Raw genomic sequence first — 14,319 nt, forward strand, 5'->3', positions numbered from 1 at the left:
CATTACACATAATGCAATATACTGATTCATTCCCACAGATCAATATACCTTTAATAACCATATCATTAGTACTATATCTACATTCGATATATTGTAATATAGTGATTCATTCCCACAGATCAATGTGCCTTTAATAACAATATCATTAGTACTACATCTACATTCGATATAACGTAATATAGTGATCCATTCCCACAGACCAATGCACCTTTAATAACAATATCATTAGCACTATATCTACATTCGATATAACGTAATATGCAGATTCATTCCCACAGATATGTATATATAATAACCATATCATTAGTACCATACCTACATTCGATATAATGTAATATATCGATGGATTCCCACAGATCAATGTACATTTAATAACCATATCATTAGTACCATATCTACATTAGATATGTAATGTACATTTAATAACAATATCATTATTACTATATCTACATTAGGTATAATGTCATATACTGATCCCTGCCCACCGGTCAATGTACATTTAATAACAACATCGATCATACTATATCCACATTAGGTATAATGTAATATAGTGATTACGTCTCACAGATCAATGTACCTACATTTAATAACAATATCCTTAGTACTATATCCACATTACACATAATGTAATATACTGATTCCTTCCCACAGATCAATGTACATTTAACAACAACATCATTCATACTATATCTACAATGGATATAATGTAATATACTGATCCCTGCCCATAGTTCAATGTACCTATATTTAATAACAATATCATTAGTACTATATCCACATCACATATAATGTAATATACTGATCCCTTCCCACAGATCAATGTACATTTAGTAACACCATCATTCATACTATATCTACACTGGATGTAATACAATATACGGATTCCTCCCCACAGATCAATGTACATTTTATAACATCATTCATACTATATCTACATTGGATATAATGTAATATACTGATCCCTTCCCATACGTCAATGTACATATAATAGCAAAATCGTTATTACTATATCTACATTAGGTATAATGTAATATACTGATCCCTTCCCACAGACCAGGGTGCCTACATTTAGTAACAATATCATTATCACTATATCTACATTAGATATAATGTGATATACTGATCCCTGCCCACCGGTCAATGTACATTTAATAACAACATCGTTCATACTATATCCACATTAGGTATAATGTAATATAGTGATTACGTCCACAGATCAATGTAACTACATTTAATAACAATATCCTTAGTACTATATCCACATTACACATAATGTAATATACTGATTCCTTCCCACAGATCAATGTACATTTAACAACAACATCATTCATACTATATCTACAATGGATATAATGTAATATACTGATCCCTTCCCACAGATCAATGTACCTACATTTAATAACAATATCCTTAGTACTATATCCACATTACACATAATGTAATATACTGATTCCTTCCCACAGAACAATGTACATTCAATAACACCATCATTCATACTATATCTACACGAGGTATAATGTAATATAGTGATTACATCCCACAGATCAATGTACATATAACAACAACATCATTCATACTATATCTACGTTGGATATAATGTAATATACTGATCCCTTCCCACAGATCAAGGTAGCTACATTTAATAACATTATCATTAATACTATATCTACATGAGATATAATGTTATATACTAATCCCTGCCCACAGATCAATGTATATTTAATAGCGATATCATTATTACTATATCTACATTAGATATAATGTTATATACTGATCCCTGCCCACAGTTCAATGTACCTATACTTAATAACAATATCATTAGTACTATATCCACATCATATATAATGTAATATACCGATTCCTTCCCACAGATCAACGTAGATTTAATAACAACATCATTCATACTTTATCAACACTAGGTAAAATGTAATATAGTGATTACATCCCACAGATCAAGGTACATTTAATAACAACATCATTCATACTATATCTACATTGGATATTATGTAATATACTGATTTCTGCCCACAGATCAATGTACCTACATTTAATAACAATATCATTAGTACTATATCTACATTAGATATAATGTAATATACTGATCCCTGCCCACAGTTCAATGTAACTATATTCAATAACAATATCATTAGTACTATATCCACATCATATATAATGTAATATACTGATTCCTTCCCACAGATCAATGTACATATAATAGCAATATCGTTATTACTATATCAACATCAGATATGTAATATACATTTAAAAACAAATCATTATTACTATATCTACGCCGGTTATAACGAAATGTACTGATTCCTTCCCAAGGATCAATGTACATATAATCGCAATATCATTATTAGTTACTATATCTACATCGGTTGTAACGCAATATACTGATTCCTTCCCACAGATCAATGTTCATTTAATAGCAATATCATTAGTACTATATCTACATTAGATATAATGTAATATACTGATCCCTGCCCACAGATCAATGTATCTACATTTAATAACAATATCATTAGTACTACGTCCACATTACATATAATGTAGTATACTGATTCCTTCTCACAGATCAGTGTACATTTAATAACACCATCATTCATACTATATCTACACGAGGTATAATGTAATATAGTGATTACATCCCACAGATCAATGTACATATAACAACAACATCATTCATACTATATCTACGTTGGATATAATGTAATATACTGATCCCTTCCCACAGATCAAGGTAGCTACATTTAATAACATTATCATTAATACTATATCTACATGAGATATAATGTTATATACTAATCCCTGCCCACAGATCAATGTATATTTAATAGCGATATCTTCATTAGATATAATGTAATATACTAATCCCTGCCCACAGATCAATGTATATTTAGTAGCGATATCATTATTACTATATCTACATTGGATATAATGTAATATACTGAACCCTCCCCACAGATCAATGTACCTATATTGAACAACAATATCATTAGTACTACATCATTAGTACTATTACATTGCATATAATGTAATATACTGATTCCTTGCCACAGATCAATGTACATTTAATAACCATATCATTAGTACCATATCTACATTAGATATGTAATGTACATTTAATAACAATATCATTATTACTATATCTACATTAGATATAATGTAATATACTAATCCCTGCCCACAGATCAATGTATATTTAGTAGCGATATCATTATTACTATATCTACATTGGATATAATGTAATATACTGAACCCTCCCCACAGATCAATGTACCTACATTTAACAACAATATCATTAGTACTACGTCCACATTGCATATAATGTAATATACTGATTCCTTGCCACAGATCAGTGTACATTTAATAACAACATCATTCATTACATATCTATATTGGGTACAATGTAATATAGTGATTACATCCCACAGATCGATGTACATGTAATATCGATATCATTATTACTATATCTACATTAGATATAATGTAATATACTGATCCCTGCCCATAGTTCAATGTACCTATATTTAATAACAATATCATTAGTACTATATCCACATCACATATAATGTAATATACTGATCCCTTCGCGCAGATCAATGTACATTTAGTAACACCATCATTCATACTATATCTACACTAAGTATAATGTAACATAGTGATTACATCCCACAGATCAATGTACATTTAATAACAACATCATTCATACTATAACTACATTGGATATAATGTAATATACTGATCCCTTCCCACAGATCAATGTACATATAACAGCAACATCGTTATTACTATATCTGCATTAGGTATAATGTAATCTAGTGACTACATCCCACAGATCATTGTACGTTTAATAACACCATCATTCATGCTATAGCTAAATTGGATATAATGTAATATACTGATCCCTTCCCACAGATCAAGGTATCTACATTTAATAACAATATCATTATTACTATATCTACAATAGATATAATGTAATATACTGATCCCTTCGCACAGATCAAGGTACCTACATTTAATAACAATATCACTAGTATTACGTCCACATTACATATAATGTAGTATACTGATTCCTTCTCACAGATCAGTGTAGATTTAATAACAACATCCTTCATACTATATCAACACTAGGTATAATGTAATATACTGATCCCTTCCCACAGACCAAGGTGCCTACATTTAGTAACAATATCATTATTACTATATCTGCATTAGATATAATGTAATATACTGATTCCTTCCCACAGATCAATGTACATTTAACAACAACATCATTCATACTGTATCTACATTGGATATAATGTAATATACTGATCCCCTCCCACAGATCAATGTACCTACATTTAATAACAATATCCTTAGTACTATATCCACATTACACATAATGTAATATTATGATTCCTTCCCACAGATCAATGAACATTTAATAACAACAGCATTCATACTATATCAACACTAGGTATAATGTAATATAGTGATTACATCCCACAGATCAAGGTACATTCAATATCGATATCATTATTACTATATCTACATTAGATAAAATGTAATATACTGATCCCTTCCCACAGATCAAGGTGCCTACATTTAGTAACAATATCATTATTACTATATCTACATTAGATATAATGTAATATACTGATCCCTGCCCACCGGTCAATGTACATTTAATAACAACATCGATCATACTATATCCACATTAGGTATAATGTAATATAGTGATTACGTCTCACAGATCAATGTACCTACATTTAATAACAATATCCTTAGTACTATATCCACATTACACATAATGTAATATACTGATTCCTTCCCACAGATCAATGTACATTTAACAACAACATCATTCATACTATATCTACATTGGATATAATGTAATATACTGATCCCTTCCCACAGATCAATGTACCTACATTTAATAACAATATCCTTAGTACTATATCCACATTACACATAATGTAATATACTGATTCCTTCCCACAGAACAATGTACATTTAATAACACCATCATTCATACTATATCTACACGAGGTATAATGTAATATAGTGATTACATCCCACAGATCAATGTACATATAACAACAACATCATTCATACTATATCTACATTGGATATAATGTAATATACTTATCCCTTCCCACAGGTCAATGTACATATAATAGCATAATCGTTATTACTATATCTACATTAGGTATAATGTAATGTATTAACTACATCCTACACATCATTGTACATTTAATATCATCATTCATGCTATAGCTAAATTGGATATAATGTAATATACTGATTCCTTCCCACAGATCAATGTACATTTAATAACAACACTATTCATACTATATCTACACTAGGTATAATGTAACGTGGTGATTACATCCCACAGATCAATGTACATTTAATAATATCATTCATACTATAACTACATTGGATATAATGTAATATACTGATCCCTTCCCACAGATCAAGGTATCTACATTTAATAACAATATCATTATTACTATATCTGCACTAGATATAATGCAATATACGGATTCCTTCCCACAGATCAATGTACATTTAATAACAACATCATTCATACTATAACTACATTGGATATAATGTAATATACTGATCCCCTCCCACAGATCAATGTACCTACATTTAATAACAATATCATTAGTACTACGTCCACATTACATATAATGTAGTATACTGATTCCTTCTCTCAGATCAGTGTAGATTTAATAACAACATCCTTCATACTATATCAACACTAGGTATAATGTAATATACTGATCCCTTCCCACAGACCAAGGTGCCTACATTTAGTAACAATATCATTATTACTATATCTACATTAGATATAATGTAATATACTGATCCCTGCCCACCGGTCAATGTACATTTAATAACAACATCGTTCATACTATATCCACATTAGGTATAATGTAATATAGTGATTACCTCCCACAGATCAATGTACCTACATTTAGTAACAATATCCTTAGTACTATATCCACATTACACATAATGTAATATACTGATTCCTTCCCACAGATCAATGTACATTTAACAACAACATCATTCGTACTATATCTACACGAGGTATAATGTAATATAGTGATTACATCCCCCAGATCAATGTACATATAACAACAACATCATTCATACTATATCTACATTGGATATAATGTAATATACTGATCCCTTCCCAAAGGTCAATGTACATATAATAGCATAATCGTTATTACTATATCTACATTAGGTATAATGTAATGTATTAACTACATCCTACAGATCATTGTACATTTAATAACATCATTCATGCTATAGCTAAATTGGATATAATGTAATATACTGATCCTTTCCCACAGATCAAGGTAGCTACATTTAATAACATTATCATTAATACTATATCTACATGAGATATAATGTTATATACTAATCCCTGCCCACAGATCAATGTATATTTAATAGCGATATCATTATTACTATATCTACATTAGATATAATGTTATATACTGATCCCTGCCCACAGTTCAATGTACCTATATTTAATAACAATATCATTAGTACTATATCCACATCATATATAATGTAATATACCGATTCCTTCCCACAGATCAACGTAGATTTAATAACAACATCATTCATACTATATCAACACTACGTATAATGTAATATAGTGATTACATCCCACAGATCAAGGTACATTTAATAACAACATCATTCATACTATATCTACATTGGATATAATGTATTATACTGATCCCTTCCCACAGATCAAGGTGCCTACATTTAGTAACAATATCATTATTACTATATCTTCATTAGATATAATGTAATATACTAATCCCTGCCCACAGATCAATGTATATTTAGTAGCGATATCATTATTACTATATCTACATTGGATATAATGTAATATACTGAACCCTCCCCACAGATCAATGTACCTACATTTAACAACAATATCATTAGTACTACGTCCACATTGCATATAATGTAATATACTGATTCCTTGCCACAGATCAGTGTACATTTAATAACAACATCATTCATTACATATCTATTTTGGGTACAATGTAATATAGTGATTACATCCCACAGATCAATGTACATGTAATATCGATATCATTATTACTATATCTACATTAGATATAATGTAATATACTGATCCCTGCCCATAGTTCAATGTACCTATATTTAATAACAATATCATTAGTACTATATCCACATCACATATAATGTAATATACTGATCCCTTCCCACAGATCAATGTACATTTAGTAACACCATCATTCATACTATATCTACCCTAGGTATAATGTAACATAGTGATTACATCCCACAGATCAATGTACATTTAATAACAACATCATTCATACTATAACTACATTGGATATAATGTAATATACTGATCCCTCCCCACAGATCAATGTACATTTTATAACAACATCATTCATACTATATCTACATTGGATATAATGTAATATACTGATCCCTTCCCATACGTCAATGTACATATAATAGCAAAATCGTTATTACTATATCTACATTAGGTATAATGTAATATACTGATCCCTGCTCACAGATCAATGTACCTATATTTAATAACAATATCCTTAGTACTATATCCACATTACACATAATGTAATATACTGATTCCTTCCCACAGATCAATGTACATTTAATAACAACAGCATTCATACTATATCAACACTAGGTATAATGTAATATAGTGATTACATCCCACAGATCAAGGTACATTCAATATCGATATCATTATTACTATATCTACATTAGATAAAATGTAATATACTGATCCCTTCCCACAGATCAAGGTGCCTACATTTAGTAACAATATCATTATTACTATATCTACATTAGATATAATGTAATATACTGATCCCTGCCCACCGGTCAATGTACATTTAATAACAACATCGATCATACTATATCCACATTAGGTATAATGTAATATACCGATTCCTTCCCACAGATCAACGTAGATTTAATAACACCATCATTCATGCTATAGCTAAATTGGATATAATGTAATATACTGATCCCTTCCCACAGATCAAGGTATCTACACTTAATAACAATATCATTATTACTATATCTACACTAGATATAATGCTATGTACGGATTCCTTCCCACAGATCAATGTACATTTAATAACAACATCATTCATACTATATCTGCATTGGATATAATGTAATATACTGATCCCTTCCCACAGGTCAATGCACATACAATAGCAAAATCGTTATTGCTATATCTACATTAGGTATAATGTAATGTATTTACTTCATCCTACAAATCATTGTACATTTAATAACATCATTCATGCTATAGCTAAATTGGATATAATGTAATATACTCACCCCTTCCCACAGATCAAGGTACCTACATTTAATAACAATATCATTAGTACTAAATATACATTCGATATAATGTAATATACTGATTCATTCCCACAGATCAATATATTTAATAACCATATCAGTAGTACTATATCTACATTCGATATAATGAAATATACTGATTCATTCCCACAGATCAATGTATCTTTAATAACAATATCATTAGCACTATATCTACATTCGATATAATGTAATATACTGATTCATTCCCGCAGATCAATGTGCCTTTAATAACAATATCATTAGCACTATATCTACATTCGATATAATGTAATATACTGATTCATTCCCACAGACCAATGCACCATTAATAACAATATCATTAGCACTATATCTACATTCGATATAACGTAATATACTGATTCATTCCCACAGATATGTACATATAATAACCATATCATAAGTACCATACCTACATTCGATATAATGTAATATACTGATGGATTGCCACAGATCAATGCACCTTTCATAACAATATCATTAGCACTATATCTACATTCGATATAATTTCATATACAGATTCATTCCCACTGATCAATGTACATTTAATAACAATATCATTAGTAGTATATCTACGTTACATACGTAATGTACAATTAATAACAATATCGTTATTACCATATCTACATTAGATATAATGTAATATACTGATTCATTCCCACAGATCAATATACCTTTAATAACCATATCATTAGTACTATATCTATATTCGATATATTGTAATATAGTGATTCGTTCCCACAGATCAATGTGCCTTTAATAACAATATCGTTAGCACTACATCTACATTCGATATAATGTAATATAGTGATCCATTCCCACAGACCAATGCACCTTTAATAACAATATCATTAGCACTATATCTACATTCGATATAACGTAATATGCAGATTCATTCCCACAGATATGTATATATAATAACCATATCATTAGTACCATACCTACATTCGATATAATGTAATATACCGATGGGTTCCCACAGATCAATGTACATTTAATAACCATATCATTAGTACCATATCTGCATTAGATATGTAATGTACATTTAATAACAATATCATTATTACTATATCTACATTAGGTATAATGTCATATACTGATCCCTGCCCACAGATCAATGTACCTACATTTAATAACAATATCATTAGTACAACGTCCACATTACATATAATGTAGTATACTGATTCCTTCTCACAGATCAGTGTAGATTTAATGACAACATCCTTCATACTATATCAACACTAGGTATAATGTAATATACTGATCCCTTCCCACAGACCAAGGTGCCTACATTTAGTAACAATATCATTATTACTATATCTACATTAGATATAATGTAATATCCTGATCCCTGCCCACCGGTCAATGTACATTTAATAACAACATCGTTCATACTATATCCACATTAGGTATAATGTAATATAGTGATTACGTCCCACAGATCAATGTACCTACATTTAATAACAATATCCTTAGTACTATATCCACATTACACATAATGTAATATACTGATTCCTTCCCACAGATCAATGTACATTTAACAACAACATCATTCATACTATACCTACAATGGATATAATGTAATATACTGATCCCTTCCCACAGATCAATGTACCTACATTTAATAACAATATCCTTAGTACTATATCCACATTACACATAATGTAATATACTGATTCCTTCCCACAGAACAATGTACATTTAATAACACCATCATTCATACTATATCTACACGAGGTATAATGTAATATAGCGATTACGTCCCACAGATCAATGTACCTACATTTAATAACAATATCCTTAGTACTATATCCACATTACACATAATGTAATATACTGATTCATTCCCACAGATCAATATACCTTTAATAACCATATCATTAGTACTATATCTACATTCGATATATTGTAATATAGTGATTCATTCCCACAGATCAATGTGCCTTTAATAACAATATCATTAGCACTACATCTACATTCGATATAATGTAATATAGTGATCCATTCCCACAGACCAATGCACCTTTAATAACAATATCATTAGCACTATATCTACATTCGATATAACGTAATATGCAGATTCATTCCCACAGATATGTATATATAATAACCATATCATTAGTACCATACCTACATTCGATATAATGTAATATACCGATGGATTCCCACAGATCAATGTACATTTAATAACCATATCATTAGTACCATATCTACATTAGATATGTAATGTACATTTAATAACAATATCATTATTACTATATCTACATTAGGTATAATGTCATATACTGATCCCTGCCCACAGATCAATGTACCTACATTTAATAACAATATCATTAGTACTACGTCCACATTACATATAATGTAGTATACTGATTCCTTCTCACAGATCAGTGTAGATTTAATAACAACATCCTTCATACTATATCAACACTAGGTATAATGTAATATACTGATCCCTTCCCACAGACCAAGGTGCCTACATTTAGTAACAATATCATTATTACTATATCTACATTAGATATAATGTAATATCCTGATCCCTGCCCACCGGTCAATGTACATGTAATAACAACATCGTTCATACTATATCCACATTAGGTATAATGTAATATAGTGATTACGTCCCACAGATCAATGTACCTACATTTAATAACAATATCCTTAGTACTATATCCACATTACACATAATGTAATATACTGATTCCTTCCCACAGATCAATGTACATTTAACAACAACATCATTCATACTATACCTAGAATGGATATAATGTAATATACTGATCCCTTCCCACAGATCAATGTACCTACATGTAATAACAACATCGTTCATACTATATCCACATTAGGTATAATGTAATATAGTGATTACGTCCCACAGATCAATGTACCTACATTTAATAACAATATCCTTAGTACTATATCCACATTACACATAATGCAATATACTGATTCATTCCCACAGATCAATATACCTTTAATAACCATATCATTAGTACTATATCTACATTCGATATATTGTAATATAGTGATTCATTCCCACAGATCAATGTGCCTTTAATAACAATATCATTAGCACTACATCTACATTCGATATAACGTAATATAGTGATCCATTCCCACAGACCAATGCACCTTTAATAACAATATCATTAGCACTATATCTACATTCGATATAACGTAATATGCAGATTCATTCCCACAGATATGTATATATAATAACCATATCATTAGTACCATACCTACATTCGATATAATGTAATATACCGATGGATTCCCACAGATCAATGTACATTTAATAACCATATCATTAGTACCATATCTACATTAGATATGTAATGTACATTTAATAACAATATCATTATTACTATATCTACATTAGGTATAATGTCATATACTGATCCCTGCCCACCGGTCAATGTACATTTAATAACAACATCGATCATACTATATCCACATTAGGTATAATGTAATATAGTGATTACGTCTCACAGATCAATGTACCTACATTTAATAACAATATCCTTAGTACTATATCCACATTACACATAATGTAATATACTGATTCCTTCCCACAGATCAATGTACATTTAACAACAACATCATTCCTACTATATCTACAATGGATATAATGTAATATACTGATCCCTGCCCATAGTTCAATGTACCTATATTTAATAACAATATCATTAGTACTATATCCACATCACATATAATGTAATATACTGATCCCTTCCCACAGATCAATGTACATTTAGTAACACCATCATTCATACTATATCTACACTGGATATAATACAATATACGGATTCCTCCCCACAGATCAATGTACATTTTATAACATCATTCATACTATATCTACATTGGATATAATGTAATATACTGTTCCCTTCCCATACGTCAATGTACATATAATAGCAAAATCGTTATTACTATATCTACATTAGGTATAATGTAATATACTGATCCCTTCCCACAGATCAAGGTGCCTACATTTAGTAACAATATCATTATTACTATATCTACATTAGATATAATGTAATATACTGATCCCTGCCCACCGGTCAATGTACATTTAATAACAACATCGTTCATACTATATCCACATTAGGTATAATGTAATATAGTGATTACGTCTCACAGATCAATGTACCTACATTTAATAACAATATCCTTAGTACTATATCCACGTTACACATAATGTAATATACTGATTCCTTCCCACAGATCAATGTACATTTAACAACAACATCATTCATACTATATCTACAATGGATATAATGTAATATACTGATCCCTGCCCATAGTTCAATGTACCTATATTTAATAACAATATCATTAGTACTATATCCACATCACATATAATGTAATATACTGATCCCTTCCCACAGATCAATGTACATTTAGTAACACCATCATTCATACTATATCCACACTGGATATAATACAATATACGGATTCCTCCCCACAGATCAATGTACATTTTATAACATCATTCATACTATATCTACATTGGATATAATGTAATATACTGATCCCTTCCCATACGTCAATGTACATATAATAGCAAAATCGTTATTACTATATCTACATTAGGTATAATGTAATATACTGATCCCTTCCCACAGATCAAGGTGCCTACATTTAGTAACAATATCATTATTACTATATCTACATTAGATATAAGGTAATATACTGATCCCTGCCCACCGGTCAATGTACATTTAATAACAACATCGTTCATACTATATCCACATTAGGTATAATGTAATATAGTGATCCCTGCCCATAGTTCAATGTACCTACATTTAATAACAATATCCTTAGTACTATATCCACATTACACATAATGTAATATACTGATTCCTTCCCACAGATCAATGTACATTTAACAACAACATCATTCATACTATATCTACAATGGATATAATGTAATATACTGATCCCTGCCCATAGTTCAATGTACCTATATTTAATAACAATATCATTAGTACTATATCCACATCACATATAATGTAATATACTGATTCCTTCTCACAGATTAATGTACATTTAATAACAACATTATTCATACTATATCTACACTAGGTAGAATGTAACATAGTGATTACATCCCACAGATCAATGTACACTTAAAAACAACATCATTCATACTATAACTACATTGGATATAATGTAATATACTGATCCCTTCCCACAGATCAAGGTATCTACATTTAATAACAATATCATTATTACTATATCTACACTAGATATAATGCAATATACGGATTCCTTCCCACAGATCAATGTACATTTAATAACAACATCATTCATACTATATCTGCATTGGATATAACGTAATATACTGATCCCTTCCCACAGGTCAATGTACATACAATAGCAAAATCGTTATTACTATATCCACATTAGGTATAATGTAATGTATTTACTACATCCAACAGATCATTGTACATTTAATAACATCATTCATGCTATAGCTAAATTGGATATAATGTAATATACTCACCCCTTCCCACAGATCAAGGTACCTACATTTAATAACAATATCATTATTACTACATCTACATTAGATATAAAGTAATATACTGATCCCTGCCCACAGTTCAATGTACCCATATTTAATAATAATATCATTAGTACTATATCCACATCATATATAATGTAATATACTGATTCCTTCCCACAGATCAATGTACATTAACAACAACATCATTCATGCTATAGCTAAATTGGATATAATGTAATATACTGATCCCTGCCCACAGATCAATGTACCTACATTTAATAACAATATCATTAGTACTATATCTACATTAGATATAATGTAATATACTGATCCCTGCCCACAGATCAATGTACCTACATTTAGTAACAATATCATTATTACTATATCTACATTAGATATAA

This window comes from Osmia lignaria, chromosome 3 (genome assembly GCF_051020975.1).
Source record: "Osmia lignaria lignaria isolate PbOS001 chromosome 3, iyOsmLign1, whole genome shotgun sequence".
NCBI classification, from domain to species: domain Eukaryota; kingdom Metazoa; phylum Arthropoda; class Insecta; order Hymenoptera; family Megachilidae; genus Osmia; species Osmia lignaria.